Genomic DNA, 19,592 nt, shown 5'->3' on the forward strand with positions numbered 1-19,592 from the left:
TTAATAGGTCTGCAATGCTGCTGGGTTTTTCATGCAGTTTCCTGTGTGCATCATGAATGGTCTACCACCCGAAGGACATCCAGCCAACTTCACACACTGTGTGAAGCATTGGAGTCAACATGGGCCATCATCCCTGTGGAACACTCTCGACACCTTGTAGAGGCCATGCCCCACCGCATTGAGGCTGTTCTGAGAGCAAAGTTGTGTGGTTGCCAGTTTGAGTCTTGGGTCTGTCAGTCTGCAGAAGTGAGCTAGCAACTGATATCAAATCCTAGATGCCTGCATTTGTGCTCTTGAGCAAAGCACTTAACCCCCCACAACAACTGCTCTTCTCTCATTGATCGAGACAGGTGTCTGTCATCATGACATGCAGCACTTTGGGGTGGACCCACCTGTCTCAATCAATTAGAGAAGATTACAAAAAGACAAGATGGCAGCATACATGTTGTTGACTTGCTTCATGTAGGGAAAAACATTTATTTTAATAACGGAGCATTTTCTAAATTCAAACTGACCCCTGCAACTGGACATGGACATTTTGAGACTCTAGTTTCCACAAATTGAGGACAAAGATAGTATCGCCAATACCAACCAGCTTAGTTGAAAAATCTCTGCTAACATTTTGTATAGGCAAGCATGTAAATCCCAGTATAATGGTTACTCCAAAAAATGGTTAAATCACATTATCTGGTGTTACAATCTGTAGCTAGCTGGTGAGGAAACGAATATGAACTGGCAACTGGATACAACCCAGACCTGCCAGGACCATCTACTGAACAATACCTTGGGGAACCAAGGGACGAGATCACAGACTGAAGACTGCAGAGACTCAAGTTAGTTCCCCCAGTTTATAATGTATAACTGTTATTGTTGTCTCCTTTGGAAACTTGGTTTTCAGTGTTGTCTTATATTCGTGAGTAAGAATAACAACATCTAGTTGATGATGACAATTGTTTTGTGGATGACAGAAAGTGTGTGCAATACTGGTTCTAGCCAGTTGGTGGCAGTAACAGCCTGTGTAAGACTTAACTTCTCTGAACAATGAAAGCTCATCTCAACTGTGGATGAACAATTGATCTGGGTGGCTCTGGCGAAGCACCAAAAGACACGCTTCCAAACCCACTCTATCACTACTGACAGTGATGCATTGAAACCTAACAAAACTATTCAGGAAATAAATGGAAGATTAAGCCCTCCTTTTATTGCATGAATTATGAGCGTGAGCTTTCATTGGCCGGTTTTGGAGCGGTAGTTTTTGGGTTAAATGGATGTTTTAAGAGATGTGACTGTGAATGGTAATATCTGTCTGTCTGTCTGTCTGTCTGTCTGTCTGTCTGTCTGTCTGTTCAGTGCTACTCTTCAGTGCTACTGTTCTCCACCCGCTCATCATTAGGGAGACATCAGGGGATGGAGAGATGGACAGGAAAGCAGGTAGAAGAGCACAGTAGGTGTACCACAGTGTACTGCCCCAATGTATTGCTAAATTCACTCTGAGTCAAGGCATACTGGGACTCAATGTGAAAAGTATCGATGTGCAAAGTAACACATAGGTCAAACATCCCAAAAGTTCAGCTTCATTCCTGAGCGATTATGAATAGCACCCGGCCTCAACATGTATACTATTCTGCCCCATGCAGCGCCGCTGACCTCCATAACAAACCTAACCAGCCCCAGTACTGTAGGTAGGAAGGTAAAAAAAAAAGTAGAAAATCGGATGCTTTTCTTCTTCATCTTCAGTTCTTCCACAGTCGTCGTTTGTGTTGCTGTTGAATGTAAAGTAGCGTCCACAGCTGTCTGGTTGCATGTACAGGTTAGACATTTGACTGCATTACCGCGCTGAGTTTGTTGTGTTTTGACAGGTGTGCCATCTTGTTTCACAGGAGAGTGCTGAAATCATAGAGAGCTCCATAGTGACTGGAGTTTGAGGTCAAAGGGGGGTTTAAGGACAAGCATAGTACTGCTATGCTTTTCTCCCCTGCGGTGTCTGGCTACGTGTTGGGCCACTTTGAAAACTAAAGGGGAGGGTAAAGTGCTTACTGGTCTTCATGTTCAATACACTGGAGAGGGGGGGTGGGCACTTACATTGACATTTGCTGGGGCACAGATCTATGTTCAGACGGAAAGCATGGTGAACATAGCTGAAGTTGTTGCTGCCTCTAGGCTGAGGTGCTGTCACCTACCAAAAACGGGCTGAACTGGCAATCATAACAAAGAAGAACATGTGAAGGAATGTAGAAGACAAAAAAAGAAAGTATCCTCAAAGGTCATCAACAGCGACAAGAAGGCTCAGAGTCGTCAAACCTTTAGAATGGCCTGAGACAGACATCCCTATGTGCCAATGAAGCATTTTATAGTGTACAGTATGTCTCTATGGCCTCAATAGCCTCTACCTTTGAGTGAGGGTTCCATTCAAATGCTAGTCAGTGTGACAGAACAGTGTCTCTGCTGAGGGCCAGAATTGCCTGGTCCCAAAATAGAAAATACTAAGTAGACAAGCCTAAGCATATAGTGCACTACTTTGAACCAGGGCCGTCTTGTCAAAAGTGGTGCACTATACAGGAAATAGGGTGCCATTTTAGATGCAATCTTTGAGTGATGAAAGTTCGTTACTTAGCTCAGGGCCAGAAGTGTCTGGTCTCCGGTCTGAAAATAGAAGAGTTTACGTTCTTCAGGCTCCCTATCAGTCAGTGATGATAGTCAGTCAGGGGCTAAGTATTGTGTTGTGTTCACTGCTGAGTGAAGACACGACCTTGAGGAAGTGTAAGGGAGAGAGAAACAACATTGATTGTGTCACGTGTGCTTGCCTCCAGCAGCCGGTGTCGACTTAACACCAGAGCTTAATACAAAGCGTATCCCTATGGTAAAGTGTGTTTCAGTGACGCAGTGGAGCAGCAATACCCAGGCAGAGCAGATATAATCCACTCTGCTGTCAACTCCAATCGCCAATTCCCTTCTGTATATGCAGGCATGAACACAAAGGCAACACACACACACACACACACACACACGACACAGACCCACCACCAAGTTGTCAGCCTGCACTTGGTCTGTTATGATAAAAGCATCACACGGGACTGATTTGCACGCCTCATCCCCTTATCTCGCTCCCTTGTGTCATGAATTATGCAGAGGTGGCTTTGTCTCAATAATATCATAAACAGATTCCAAAGCCTCTCTCTACGCCTCTCCTCCACTCCGCTCCCTCACTCCACTGCGATTCACTTCTCCATTTGGAGTGGATGATGGGGGTGATTGCATTGGAATTAAGATGCAGTTGTACACACACACATATACACAACTACAGTAAAACACACACACACACATACAATCACACAGCAGACACACGTATAGCAAACAAAAAACACACATATACTCTTGAGGAACACAAGCAGTCGTGAGACTTGCCCTTGGCTTCGCTGCCGGGCTCCATAATTCTAAATGGAACTGTTGGAGAGTTGCAGGAGAATTCTATAACTCCCTTCCTTCTATATACAGGAGGATAATAGGGCCCGGTGACAGAGAAGAACTGAGTCTGAGAGAGAGAGTTGATCGCCACCGTAGACACCAATTAGTTACTTCACTGAGACAATGTGTGTTTGTGTCCCAATGGCTCCCTTTTTAGTCTACTACATTTGACCAGGGCCCATAAGGATCCTAAAATCACGGGACTCCCTATATCTATCTCAGATCATTACCAATCCCACGAGGTATCAAATCAAATCAAATGTTATTCGTCACATGCTTCGTAAACAACAGGTGTAGACTGCGTTCTTATGGGCCCTTCCCAACAATGCAGAGAGAAAGAAAATAGAGAAATAATAGAAAAATAAAACCCGTAATAATAAAAGTAATAATAAATACACAATGAGCAGCGATTGCTCTATACACTGGGCACCAGTACTGAGTGGATGTGCAGGGGTACGAGGTCATTGAGGTAGATGTGTATGTACATAACTACACTGGGCACCAGTACTGAGTGGATGTGCAGGGGTACGAGGTCATTGAGGTAGATGTGTATGTACATAACTACACTGGGCACCAGTACTGAGTGGATGTGCAGGGGTACGAGGTCATTGAGGTAGATGTGTATGTACATAACTACACTGGGCACCAGTACTGAGTGGATGTGCAGGGGTACGAGGTCATTGAGGTAGATGTGTATGTACATAACTACACTGGGCAGCAGTACTGAGTGGATGTGCAGGGGTACGAGGTCATTGAGGTAGATGTGTATGTACATAACTACACTGGGCAGCAGTACTGAGTGGATGTGCAGGGGTACGAGGTCATTGAGGTAGATGTGTATGTACATAACTACACTGGGCAGCAGTACTGAGTGGATGTGCAGGGGTACGAGGTCATTGAGGTAGATGTGTATGTACATAACTACACTGGGCAGCAGTACTGAGTGGATGTGCAGGGGTACGAGGTCATTGAGGTAGATGTGTATGTACATAACTACACTGGGCAGCAGTACTGAGTGGATGTGCAGGGGTACGAGGTCATTGAGGTAGATGTGTATGTACATAACTACACTGGGCAGCAGTACTGAGTGGATGTGCAGGGGTACGAGGTCATTGAGGTAGATGTGTATGTACATAACTACACTGGGCAGCAGTACTGAGTGGATGTGCAGGGGTACGAGGTCATTGAGGTAGATGTGTATGTACATAACTACACTGGGCAGCAGTACTGAGTGGATGTGCAGGGGTACGAGGTCATTGAAGTAGATGTGTATGTACATAACTACACTGGGCAGCAGTACTGAGTGGATGTGCAGGGGTACGAGGTCATTGAAGTAGATGTGTATGTACATAACTACACTGGGCAGCAGTACTGAGTGGATGTGCAGGGGTACGAGGTCATTGAGGTAGATGTGTATGTACATAACTACACTGGGCACCAGTACTGAGTGGATGTGCAGGGGTACGAGGTCATTGAAGTAGATGTGTATGTACATAACTAGGAATAAAGTGACAGATAATAAATAGTAGCAGCAGCGTATGTGATGAGTAACAAAAAAAGTTTGCGCAAAAAGGGTAAATGCCGATAGTTAAATAGTTATCCAAATAGCTACCTGGAATAACTATTTAGCAGTTTTATGGCTTGGGAGTAGAAGCTGTTCAGGGTACTGTTGGTTCCAGACTTGGTGCATCGGTAATGCTTGCCATGGGTAGCAGAGGGAACATTCTATGACTTGGGTGGCTGGAGTCTTGGCCAATTTTTAGGGCATTCCACTGACACCTCCTGGTATAAAGGTCCTGGATGGCAGGGAGCTCGGCCCCAGTGATGTGCTGGGCCGTAAACATTATGCTCTGTAGCGCCTTACGGTCAGAAGGTCAAGCAGTTGCCATAGCAAGCGGTGATGCAGCCTGTCAAGATGCTCTCATTGGTTTAGATGTAGAAATGTTTGAGGATCTATATTGCCCATGCCAAATATTTTCAGCCTCCTGAGGGTAGTTGTGCCCTCTTTATGACTGTGTTGGTGTGTGTGGACCATGATTAATCCTTAGTGACGTGGACACCGAGGAACTTGAAGCCTTCGACCAATTCCACTACAGCCTTGTTGATTTTTAAACATTTATTTTACCTTTATTTATCCAGGCAAGTCAGTTAAGAACAAATTCTTATTTTCAATGACGGCCTGAACTGCCTGTTCAGGGGCAGAACGACAGATTTGTACCTTGTCAGCTCGGGGGTTTTGAACTTGCAACCTTCTGGTTACTAGTCCAACGCTCTAACCACTAGGCTACCCTGCCACCCCATGGGGGAGTGCTCAATTTCTTGCAGTCCGTGATCATCTCCTTTGTCCTACTGAAGTTGAGGTAGAGGTTGTTGTCCTGGCAACACACTGCCAGGTCTCTGACCTCCTCCCTATAGACTGTCTCATCCTCGTATGTGATCAGGCCTACCACCGTTGTGTCGGCAGAGTCTTGCTAGGCCACGCAGTCGTGGGTGTACAGGAGGAGACAAAGCACGCACCCCTGAGGGGCCCCCATGTTGAGGGTCAGCATGGCAGATGTGTTGTTGCCTACCCTTTCCACCTGGGGGCGGTTCATCAGGATGTCCAGGATACAGTTGCAGAGGGAGGTGTTCAGTCCCAGGGTCCTTAGCTTAGTGATGAGCTTGGAGGGCACTATGGTGTTGAATGCTGAGCTGTAGTCAATGAACAATATTCTCTCATAGGTGTTCCTCTGGTCCAGGTGGGAAAGGGCAGTGTGGAGTGCAATGGAGATTGTGTAATCTGTGGATCTGTTGGGGAGATATGTGAATTGGAGTGGGTCCAGTGTGTCTGGGTGATGGTGTGAGCCATGACTAGCCTTTCAAAGCATTTCATTGCTACAGATGTGAGTGTGACGGAACAATAGTCAATTACACAGGTTACTTTGACGTTCTTGGGCACAGGGACTATGGTGGTCTGCTTGAAACATGTAGGTTGAAAATGTTGGTTAAGACACTTGCCAGATGGTCAGTACATGCCCTGGTAATCCGTCTGGCCCTGCAGCCTTGTGAATGTTAACCTGTTTAAAGGTCTTACTCATATCGGCACAAAGAGCATTATCACACAGTTGTCTGGAACAGCTGGTGCTCTCATGCATAATTCAGTATTGCTTGCTTCAAAGTGAGAATTGAATGCATTTAGCTCATCTGGTAGGCTCTTGTCACTGGGCAGCTCGCGGCTGGGTTTCCTTTTGTAATCCATGATAGTTTGCCAGCCCTACCACATCCGACGAGCTTCAGAGCTGGTGCTGTAGGATTCGATCTTAATCTTGTGTTGACTCTTTGTCGGTTTGATGGTTGGTCAGAAAGCTTAGGGGGATTTCTTATAAGCACCCAGATTAGTGTCCCACTCCTTAAATGTGGCAGCTCTAGCCTTTATCTCAGCACAGATGTTGCCTGTAATCCATGGCTTCTGGTTGGGATATGTACGTATGGTCACTGTGGGGATGACGTCATCAATGCACTTGTTAATGAAGCTGGTGACTGATGTGGTAAACTCCTCAATGCCATCGGATGAATCCCAGAACATATTCCAGTCTGTGCTAGCGAACCTGTAACTTAGTAGCCACTTCATCGGACCACTTCCGTGTTGAGAGTGTCACTGGTACTTCCTGTTTGAGTTTTTGCTTGTAAGCAGGAATCAAGTAGATATAGTTATGGTCAGATTTGCCAAATGGAGGGTGAGGGAGAGTAAAGGTGATGTATAGCTTTTTTGGCTGTAGTTATTAGGGTAAGACAGATTTCAGTTTCCCTGCCATAAAATCACTGGCCACTAGGAGTGACGCCTCTGGATGAGCATTTTCTTGTCCACTTGTCCATTTTATTGTCAATTTCTTGTTCGTGCCAGCATCGGTTTGTGGTGGTAAATAGGCGGCTACGAAAAATATAGATTAAAACTCTTGGTAAATAGTGTGATCTAAAGCTTCTCATGAGGTATTCTAAGTCAGGCGAGCAGCTGTTGTTAACAAAGAGACACTCACCTCCCCCCTTGTGCTTACCCATCTATGCTGTTCTGTACTGCCGATGCATAAAAAATCTGTATATTATGTGACTCAGAGTAACATAGGATATGTTAAAGTTCTTCAGGTCCCGTTTATAGGATAGTCTCAAACAGAGTTTGTCCAGTTTGTTCTCTCATGATTGTACATTTGCCAATAGAACGGAGCGTAGAAGCTGTTCATGAACTCATCAGGGTGCCCGCACGTTGACCTCTCTTAAGCCACATTTTTCTTTTCCGACTCTCTGGGATTAGGGCACGGTCCAGGGTGAGCAGTATGTCCTGTGCCTCCAACTTGACGAAGTAGAAATGTTCATCAAAAACCAGGTTAGTTATCATTCTTTTCAGTAGTAGGAAGATGGCGGAAACATGATGTAACAAAAAATATTGAAAAAACCCAACAAAATAATTCTGAATTGGCTATCCATTGCAGGTATGACCCCAAACACCCAGAAAAGGCTACTCTCCTTGTTATTCTCACATATAATCCTGATAGGTATCAGTCTGGTGTTTTCTGTAATGACCTTAGTGATCACTGTTTGAAGGCTTGTGTTTGTAATGCTCAGTTAAACAACCTGTCCTTATTTATTATAGACGCTTGCTGAAAACTTTTAATGAGCAAACCTTCCTTCATGACCTGCAAATAGTCTGGGTAGCCATTTGATTAGCTGTTCAGGAGTCTTATGGCTTGGGGTAGAAGCTGTTAAGAAGCCTTTTGGACCTAGACTAATCACCACTTCATTAAGTCAAGAATCCTATTTGACTTAGCCATGCCTCCTTGCCCGTCCAACACTTCTTCATCTCCCAGCCCTTCTAATTCGACTAGCCCTGATGCTCCTCCCTCTTTTTTCCCTGCCGCCCTACACAGCTTCTCCCTGCAGTCTGAGGTGCTAAAGGAGCTCCTTAAGCTTGACCCCAAAAAAACATCTGGGTCAGATGGTTTAGACCCTTTCTTCTTTAAGGTTGAAGCCCTTATCATCGCTGAGCCTATCTCTCACCTTTTTAACCTGTCTCTCCTCTCTGGGGAGGTTCCCAGTGCTTGGAAGGCAGCCGTGGTGCGTTGTTTATTTAAAAGGGGGAGATCAAGCTAATGCTCTCTGTTATAGGCCAATTTCTTATTTTATTTAGCCAGTCAGTTACAAATTCTTATTTTCAATGATGGCCTAGGAACAGTGGGTTAACTGCCTGTTCAGGGGCAGAACGACAGATTTATACCTTGTCAGCTCAGGGATTTGAACTTGCAACCTTTCGGTTACTAGTCCAACGCTCTAACCACTAGGCTACCCTGCCACCCCATGTTGGGAAAACTTCTCAATAATCAACTGACTGGCATTCTTGATGTCTATAGTTTTCTCTCTGGTTTCCGCTTTGGTTATGGATACTAGAACCTGTCCTAAATTATGTCATCTCAGCCATTGACTCTAAGCAGTCTTGTGCTGTTATTTTTATTGACTTGGCCAAAGCTTTTGATACAGGTAGACCATTCCATTCTTGTTGGTCGGCTAAGAACTATTGGTGTCTCTGAGGGTCTTTGGCCTCGTTTGCTAACTACCTCTCTCATCTGTCTCACCTATCTGCTGTCTCAGCCTCTGCCTGTCACCAAGGAAGTGCCCCACGCTCTTCTCAATTTAAATCAACAACAAAGTTCAGGCTCTAGGAATCACTCTCATCCACTTATATGCAGATGATACAGTCATACTTGTGTGTTGAACACTCTACAACAAAGGTTTTTTAGTGCCCAGCAAGCGTTCTGTGCCATAAGCCTTGTTCTGAACACCTCCAAAACAAAGGTCATGTGATTCGGTGTGATGACTACCTCTGAGGGTTTAGAGCTTGAGTTAGTCTCCTCATACAAGTACTTGGGCAATGTACTGTCTATCCATACTCCCGTCTCTCAGCACATATCCAAGCTGCAGGCAAAGGTTAAATCTAGACTTGGTTTCCTCACTCTGATTCAAAGGACCATTCTACCCATACTAGATTACGGAGACGTAATTTATACATTAGTAGGTAAGCCGGCTCTCGAGAGGCAGATTTGCCACCAATGCTCTTTATAGGACACATCATTGCACTCTATACTCTTCTGTAAACTGGCCATCTCTGTATACCCGGCGCAAGACCTACTGGTTGATGCTTATTTATAAAACCCTTTTAGGCCTCACTCCCACCTATCTGAGATACCTACTGCAACACTCATCCTCCACATACAGCACCCGTTCTGCCAGTCACATTCTATTAAAGGTCCCCAAAGCACCCACTTCCCTTGGTCACTCCTCTTTTCAGTTCACTGCAGCTAGCAACTGGAACAAGCTGCAAAAAAACACTCAAACTGGACAGTTTTATTTCCATCTCTAAACTCAAAGACTCAATCATGGACACTTAATGACACTTGTGGCTGGTTCGTGTGATGCATTTTTTGTGGATTTTTTTTATTTGTGCTGTTGTCTGTGCCTAACAATGTTTTTGCTGCTGACATGTTGTGCTTCTGCCATGTAGTGTTGCTCCCATGATGTGTTGTTGTCATGAAGTGTTGCTACCATGATGTGTTGTTGTCATGAAGTGTTGCTACCATGATGTGTTGTTGTCATGTAGTGTTGTTGTCATGTAGTGTTGCTACCATGATGTGTTGTTGTCATGAAGTGTTGCTACCATGATGTGTTGTTGTCATGTAGTGTTGCTACCATGATCTGTTGTTGTCATGAAGTGTTGCTACCATGATGTGTTGTTGTCATGTAGTGTTGCTACCATGATGTCTTGTTGTCATGTAGTGTTGCTACCATGATGTGTTGTTGTCATGTAGTGTTGCTACCATGATCTGTTGTTGTCATGAAGTGTTGCTACCATGATGTGTTGTTGTCATGTAGTGTTGCTACCATGATGTCTTGTTGTCATGTAGTGTTGCTACCATGATGTCTTATTGTCATGTTGTGCTGCTACCATGATGTGTTGTTGTCATGTTGTGTTGCTACCATGATGTCTTATTGTCATGTTGTGTTGCTACCATGATGTGTTGTTGTCATGTTGTGTTGCTACCATGATGTCTTATTGTCATGTTGTGTTGCTACCATGATGTGTTGTTGTCATGTTGTGTTGCTACCATGATATCTTATTGTCATGTTGTGTTGCTACCATGATGTGTTGTTGTCATGTTGTGCTGCTACCATGTTTGATTTTAATTCATTAGGATCCCCACAAGTCAACGACAATGGCGACAGCTAGTCTTACTGGTGTCCGACATATAACGAAAAATACATTACATACCTTAAGGGAACATTTCGGCATTTCGTGTATGATCAGTGAGAAAGTCCATATTGCAAATGTACGGTCCCTTACTAGACGTCCGAAATCGTTTGTAAAATTCGCGGTCGGCGTCGGGCCGTGCGGTAGGGCCAGACCTACCGGGAAGTCATCAAATGAACTTTGTCGGACATTCGGTTTCCGTTTTATAAAATAAACAAGTTTTTGAGCGTTTTTCCGCTATCCCGGAATTTCCCACAAGAGGGCATACGGAATCATATGGCAATTTGGCAAAACATCACGAATCACGACGGGGCCTTATCTCGAAAACGGAAAATATTTCGAAGCCGAAACTTGGTGAGCGTAGGTTTGGCATAATGGGCAGTTGGCCCCGAACAAGATGGCGTCTAGGCCTCGACGGTTTTTGAGTTATGGCCGTTTTTCTGGGATTAAAGGTCCTAAATGGAAATAGAGAAATTATTTTTCCACTTCAGGTCAAAGTCAAGGAGCCTCCGGTGTCAATAAAAAAAGAACCAGCCATTTATCTATCGTCATTTAAGAGAAACGGAACAATGACAACTTGGCAATGGTCACAAATAGGCGTTTTTTTTTTTCAACGGTTACAGATCCAGTTGCAGGGTGTTCATACGAATCTTTTTAAAGTGTGCTGCGGAGCTCTGCGAGATTTCTGTGATTTTCTATGATTTTCTGAAATAACACACACATACTAAACCCTCCGTAAATAACTCAGTTGTTAACGTAAAGACTTAAAACTCAGGATTCTGTAACAGCATACCCCAATGAGGATATGTGGTGATTTATAGCTTCCTGTGCCAACCGGAAGTGCCATAATTGGTGTCTCAGGGGCTGTTTCAAAGGGTTAAAAAAGTCTGATCTGTCCAAAACTTCATATATGTGATTAGGCAACCCCCATGAACTGTAAATCAGTCATTTTTCCCCAAAAAATTCAAAGGAAAAAAAAATCACACTAAAACACACCTTGGATGGAGGGACGTATTGGGGTGCGTAGAGACAGACAGTGGCTGCAATAGTTAGCTTTGTTGGAGCTAAAAAAGAACCGTCAGACCTAGAGTTCCGAAACTTTAGAAACCTGTTCTAGACCTCCGGTTGATGGTGCGTGGTGAGTTACGTGGCTCTAGACGGTTCTCGGACCGAGAAACAGCCTCGTACATTTGCAATACCTTCAATTCATTTTGACCATTACGAAAATGACGACGTTTAGAAAAGTCTCAGAGACGCAAGGCTAGGTGCATTGAAACCGGCTCGGCCCATAGAGACGGACCCCGACGTGCCTGTCCGATAGCTCGTTCAAGGACCCCGTAGCAAGGCATGGAAAAAAGTGGATTTTCAGCACCAATTAGGGTTTTTCTCGGACACCAAATGACCTATCGAGCCGAAACTCGGGATTCGGGGTCGCCTCACATAGGACTTCACATAATGTCCGAACTGGACCCGCAGCTAGAACGTAACTATGTGTTTTACCTTTTTATTATGTTTTAAACCGAAGGCGCTGTGAATTATGGGACTGCTCTGACATATGTGATAGTTGGCTACTAAATGAGTAGGAAAAAGTGGGTTTGGTGTCAATTGATATCCATTTGGTGTCATAATGACATCTAATTGACTGATGGACACTGACTTGCTAGTTGACTTTTGTACATTTGCAATATGTTTAAACGGAGAGGGACCATCACCAAAATGGCATTCTGAAATCAACACAAAAAATGGCATCACCATAGTCTCCAGACTGTGCCGAGTTCAAGGAGACGCCCCGCTTGACCGTAGCTCGTTCTGAGTGCAGCAAACTTGAAAAAAAGAAGGCCCAAAATGAAGCCTGCACCACAATGTCATTTGATTTTGGGTGGCAGTGAGAGAACCGTTAGGGTGAGAAGCACAATTCCACCACATGAATGTTCCTAAGGTCCTCCCGATCTGAACAAGCCTAACCTTGACCGTGTGGCATTAACCCTTCACAGTAAAACAGGGTTTTTTGATCTCACAGATTACAGTGACATCTCTCCCCATAGGAATACATTGCCTGCACCACAAAATTCAACCTGAAGCCTATATGGGTTATGAATGCCGTATGAACCTGTCTTCGGTACCAGTCCATCAGGCCACTATGAGATCTACCTGTGTCGAATCTAAGCTTCCTGGAGCAACCGGAAGTGGTTAAAATGCCCCTAAAAGTGTTTACCCATACACTGCCTGCAGTTTGATAGACATAGTGCATTCAACCCTGTGTAGATCAGTCAATTCTTAACGTAAAGACTTAAAACTCGGGATTCTGTAAGTGGCTATGTAAATCAAGACATGTGTTTACTTATAGCTTCCTGTGCCAACCGGAAGTGCCTTTAATTGGGTCACACTCTCTGTTTCGAAGGGTTAAAAAAGTCACATCTCTCCAAAACTTCATATGTGTGACTAGGTAACCCTTCTGAACTGTAAATCAGTCATTAATCCCAACAGATGTCAAAGAAAAGCTCCCTCACACACACACAGGAAGGATGGAGTGATAAAGTGCGGTGCTTAAAGACACAGAGAGCAGGAAATGGCATTACCATAATCCCTAGGCCGTACCGAGTTCAGCGAGATATCCCGCTTGACCGTAGCTCGCTCGGTCTAGGCGCAGCGAGCATTAGAATAGTAGGCCCAAAATGAAGCCTGCACCACAATGTCATTTGCTTTTGGGTGACAGTGAGAGAACCGTTAGAGTGAGAAGAAAAATTGCACCACATGAATGTTCCTAAGGTCCTCCCGATCTGAACAAGCCTAACCTTGACCGTGTGGCATTAACCCTTAACAGTAAAACAGTGTTTTTTGATCTCACAGATTACAGTGTCATCTCTCCCCATAGGAATACATTGCCTGCACCCCTAATTTCAACCTGAGGCCTATGTGGGTTATGAATGCCGTATGAACCTGTCTTCGGTACCAGTCCATCAGGCCACTATGAGGTCTACCTGTGTTGATTCTAAGCTTCCTGGACCAACCGGAAGTGGTTAAAATGCCCCTAAAAGTGTTTACCCATACACTGCATGCAGTTTGATAGACATAGTGCATTCAACCCTGTGTAGATCAGTCAATTCTTAACGTAAGGACTTAAAACTCAGGATTCTGTAACAGCATACCCCAATGAGGATATGTGTTGATTTATAACTTCCTGTGCCAACCGGAAGTGCCATAATTGGTGTCTTAGGGGCTGTTTCGAAGGGTTAAAAAAGTCTGATCTTTCCAAAACTTCATATGTGTGATTAGGCAACCCCCATGAACTGTAAATCAGTCATTTTTCCAAAAAAAATTCAAAGGAAAAAAAAATCACACTAAAACACAACTTGGAAGGAGGGACGTATTGGGGTGCGTAGAGACAGACACTGGCTCCAATAGTTAGCTTTGTTGGAGCTAAAAAAGAACCGTCGGACCTAGAGTTCCGAAACTTTAGAAACCTGTTCTAGACCTCCCGTAGATGGTGCGTGGTGAGTTACGTGGCTCTAGAAGGTTCTCGGACCGAGAAACAGCCTCGTACATTTGAAATAACTTCAATTCATTTTTGCATCACGAAAATGACGACATTTAGAAATGTCCCAGAGTCGCAAGACTAGGTGCATTGCAAACGTCTCGGCCCATATAGACAGACCCCAACGTTTCTGTCCAATAGCTCATTCAAGGACCCCGTAGCAAGTCATGGAAAATAGTGGATTTTCAGCACCAATTAGGGTTTTTCTCGGACACCAAATGACCTATCGAGCCGAAACTTGGGATTCGGGGTCGCCTCAGCTAGGCCAACACATAACATAAGAAATGGACCCGCAGCTAGAACGTAACTACGTGTTTTATGGTTTTTTTATGGTTTGAACCGAAGGGGTTGTGAATTTTGGGCCAGCTCTGAAGTATGTAATAGTTGGCTACTAAACGAGTTGGAAAAAGTGGGTTTGGTGTCAGTTTGTATCAGTTTGGTGGTCAGAATGATATCTAATTGACTGATGGACTCTTGTCCACTTGACTCTTGTACATTTGCAATATGATCCTATAGTGAAAAAACATCACCAAAAGCGACATTCTGAAATCAACCCAAACGAGCGATTGAGATGACCCAGAATCACTGCAAAGCCATCCCGAGTTCATCGGGCCAGTCAATTTCACATTCCTGCAAGATTTTTATAGCATGACAAATTCGTGATGGTACCTGCCCTTTAAAACATATTGCAAATGCACAGTGACTTTGAAAAAGTAAGAAACAAAAAAAATACATCTAAAAAATTTTGAGCATGACAAATTCGTGATGGTACCTGCCCATTGAAACATATTGCAAATGCACAGTGACTTTGAAAAAGTAAGGAAACAAAAAAAATCCAAAATTTTTATTTTTGGGTGACCAGTTGCACGTGCATTTGCAATATGATTCTATAGTGAAAAAACATATTGCAAATGCACAGTGACTTTGAAAAAGTAAGGAAACATAAACAAAAAAAATCTAAAATTTTTTGGGGGGGATGACCAGTTGCATGTGCATTTGCAATATGATTCTATAGTGAAAAAACATATTGCAAATGCACAGTGACTTTGAAAAAGTAAGGAAAAATAAACAAAAAAAATCTAAATTTTTTTTGGGGGGATGACCAGTTGCACGTGCATTTGCAATATGATTCTATAGTGAAAAAACATATTGCAAATGCACAGTGACTTTGAAAAAGTAAGGAAACATAAACAAAAAAAATCTAAAATTTTTTTGGGGGGATGACCAGTTGCATGTGCATTTGCAATATGATTCTATAGTGAAAAAACATATTGCAAATGCACAGTGACTTTGAAAAAGTAAGGAAACATAAACAAAAAAAATCCAATTTTTTTTTTTTGGGTGACCAGTTGCACGTGCATTTGCAATATGATTCTATAGTGAAAAAACATATTGCAAATGCACAGTGACTTTGAAAAAGTAAGGAAACATAAACAAAAAAAATCTAAAATTTTTTGGGGGGGATGACCAGTTGCATGTGCATTTGCAATATGATTCTATAGTGAAAAAACATATTGCAAATGCACAGTGACTTTGAAAAAGTAAGGAAACATAAACAAAAAAAATCTAAACATTTTTTTGGGGGATGACCAGTTGCATGTGCATTTGCAATATGATTCTATAGTGAAAAAACATATTGCAAATGCACAGTGACTTTGAAAAAGTAAGGAAAAATAAACAAAAAAAATCTAAATTTTTTTTTGGGGGATGACCAGTTGCACGTGCATTTGCAATATGATTCTATAGTGAAAAAACATATTGCAAATGCACAGTGACTTTGAAAAAGTAAGGAAACATAAACAAAAAAAATCTAAATTTTTTTGGGGGGGATGACCAGTTGCATGTGCATTTGCAATATGATTCTATAGTGAAAAAACATATTGCAAATGCACAGTGACTTTGAAAAAGTAAGGAAAAATAAACAAAAAAAATCTAAAATTTTTTGGGGGGGATGACCAGTTGCATGTGCATTTGCAATATGATTCTATAGTGAAAAAACATATTGCAAATGCACAGTGACTTTGAAAAAGTAAGGAAACATAAACAAAAAAAATCTAATTTTTTTTGGGGGGGATGACCAGTTGCATGTGCATTTGCAATATGATTCTATAGTGAAAAAACATATTGCAAATGCACAGTGACTTTGAAAAAGTAAGGAAACATAAAAAAAATCTAAATTTTTTGGGGGGGGATGACCAGTTGCATGTGCATTTGCAATATGATTCTATAGTGAAAAAACATATTGCAAATGCACAGTGACTTTGAAAAAGTAAGGAAACATAAACAAAAAAAATCTAAATTTTTTTTGGGGGGATGACCAGTTGCATGTGCATTTGCAATATGATTCTATAGTGAAAAAACATATTGCAAATGCACAGTGACTTTGAAAAAGTAAGAAACAAAAAAAAATACATCTAAAAAATTTTGAGCATGACAAATTCGTGATGGTACCTGCCCATTGAAACATATTGCAAATGCACAGTGACTTTGAAAAAGTAAGGAAACATAAACAAAAAAAATCCAAAATTTTTATTTTTGGGTGACCAGTTGCACGTGCATTTGCAATATGATTCTATAGTGAAAAAACATATTGCAAATGCACAGTGACTTTGAAAAAGTAAGGAAACATAAAAAAAATCTAAATTTTTTTTGGGGGGATGACCAGTTGCATGTGCATTTGCAATATGATTCTATAGTGAAAAAACAAATTGCAAATGCACAGTGACTTTGAAAAAGTAAGGAAACATAAAAAAAATCTAAATTTTTTTGGGGGGGATGACCAGTTGCACGTGCATTTGCAATATGATTCTATAGTGAAAAAACATATTGCAAATGCACAGTGACTTTGAAAAAGTAAGGAAAAATAAACAAAAAAAATCTAAATTTTTTTTGGGGGGATGACCAGTTGCACGTGCATTTGCAATATGATTCTATAGTGAAAAAACATATTGCAAATGCACAGTGACTTTGAAAAAGTAAGGAAACATAAACAAAAAAAATCTAAACATTTTTTTTTTGGGTGAGCAGTTGCACGTGCATTTGCAATATGATTCTATAGTGAAAAAACATCACCAAAAGCGACATTCTGAAATCAACCCAAACGAGCGATTGAGATGACCCAGAATCACTGCAAAGCCATCCCGAGTTCATCGGGCCAGTCAATTTCACATTCCTGCAGGATTTTTATAGCATGACAAATTCGTGATGGTACCTGCCCATTAAAACATATTGCAAATGCACAGTGACTTTGAAAAAGTAAGGAAACATAGAATCAAATTATTTTTTTTTGGGTTACCAGTTGCACATTTCAGATCACCAGTTGCACATTTCAGATCACCAGTTGCACATTTCAGATCACCAGTTGCACGGAGGAAAATCGTTACTTTTGACTTTGACTTTTGACTTCCTATGAAATCATATTCCAAATGGAGAAAACATATGCCTTATGCACTAGTAAAAAAAAAAAAAAAATGATAATAAAGTATGACTAAAGTATGTTGATAAAGTTCTTATACATGTGTAATTGACATAAAAATTGAAAGAATTTTGAAAAACGGTCCAGAAAGCACTTTTTTAAGGATGTGTGAAGTTTTTTACCAAATTTTGACATTTTTGACTTTTGACTTTTGACTTCCTATGAAATCATATTGCAAATGGACAAAACATATGCCTTATGCGCATGTAATTAAAAAAAAAAAAATTTGATATCAAAATTGGACAAAAGTATATTCATACAGTTCTTACACATGTGTAATTGACAAAAAAAAGCGAAAGAAATTCGAAAAAAGGCCCAGAAAGCACTTTTTTAAGGGGTAAAAAGTTTTTGAAAAAAATATCATTTTTTCAAAATTTTTCTTTTGGATGTTGACTTGGGTTGCATTTCCAATATGAAAAACCCAGGTGGAGCGCACTCGCCCCCTGTTGGATTTTTGAGGTGTTACAATTGGCAATTGCCATATGGCATTTGCCATATACTTTGCACGAATCAACGCCGCTTTGGGTGGTATTGGACATCGTGTACATGGTTTGTCCAATGCCAATATTTTGACATTTATTTTTGTACAAATCAGGGGGGTATTCCCTTACAGACAAAATACTTCACAATTTACATACATTTAAAAACATTCACAAGTAGTTTGTGTGTGCATCTATTAGTTACACATACATGTCAGTTCATACACACAACAGGTAGGTCACATGGGGGAGAGGGGCTGTGCTGTGAGGTGTTGCTTTATTTGTGTTTTGAAACTAGGTTTGCTGTTCACTTATGAAGATGGAAGGGAGTTCATGCACTCATGGCTGTGTATAATACTGTATGTTTCCTTTAATTTGTTCTGGACCTGGGGACTGTGAAAAGACCCCTGGTGGCATGTCTGGTGAAGTAGTGTGTGTGTCAGTGCTGTGTGTAAGTTGACTGTGCAAACAATTAGGAATTTCCAACATATTGTTTCTTATAAAAACAAGAAGTGATGCAGTCAGTCTTTCCTCAACTGAAGAGCAAGATGTGCTGCTCTGTTCTGGGCCAGCTGCAGCTTAACTAGGTATTTCCTCTTGACAATTTGTTTTTATTTATTTTACCTTTATTTAACTAGGCAAGTCAGTTAAGAACAAATTCTTATTTTCAATGACGGCCTAGGAACAGTGGGTTAACTGCTTGTTCAGGGGCAGAACGACAGATTTGTACCTTGTCAGCTCGGGGGTTTGACCTTGCAACCTTCCGGTTACTAGTCCAACGCTCTAACCACTAGTCTACCCTGCCGCCCCAAAGATAATCATAATAATCAGGATAAGATAAAACTAGAGCCTGCAGTACTTGCTTTGTGGAGTCATGTTGTGTTGTGTTGTTGTCATATTGTGCTGCTACCATGTTGTCATGTTGTGCTGCTACTATTTGTGTTGTCATGTTGTGCTGCTACCATGTTGTGTTGCTAGCATGTGTTGTTGTCTTGTGCTTAGAGAATGTTGTGTTGTTGTCATGTTGCTGCCATGTTGTGTTGTTGTCATGTTGTGCTACTAGCAATGCTGTGTTGTCATGGTGTGTTGCTGTCATGTTGTGTTACTGTCTTAGGTCTCTCTTTATGTAGTGTTGTGGTGTCTCTTTTGTCATGATGTGTGTTTTGTCCTATTTTTTATTTATTTTAATCCCAGCCCACGTACCCACAGGAGGCTTTTTGACTCTTGCTAGGCCATCATTATAAGTAAGAATGTGTTCATAATTGACTTGCCTGGTTAAATAAAGGTTAAATAAAGGTTAAATAAAAGAAAGAAAGATAGTGTGCGGGGCAAATAATAATGACCCACTTTCCATAGCTTAAGTCA

This window comes from Oncorhynchus clarkii, chromosome 10 (genome assembly GCF_045791955.1).
Source record: "Oncorhynchus clarkii lewisi isolate Uvic-CL-2024 chromosome 10, UVic_Ocla_1.0, whole genome shotgun sequence".
NCBI classification, from domain to species: domain Eukaryota; kingdom Metazoa; phylum Chordata; class Actinopteri; order Salmoniformes; family Salmonidae; genus Oncorhynchus; species Oncorhynchus clarkii.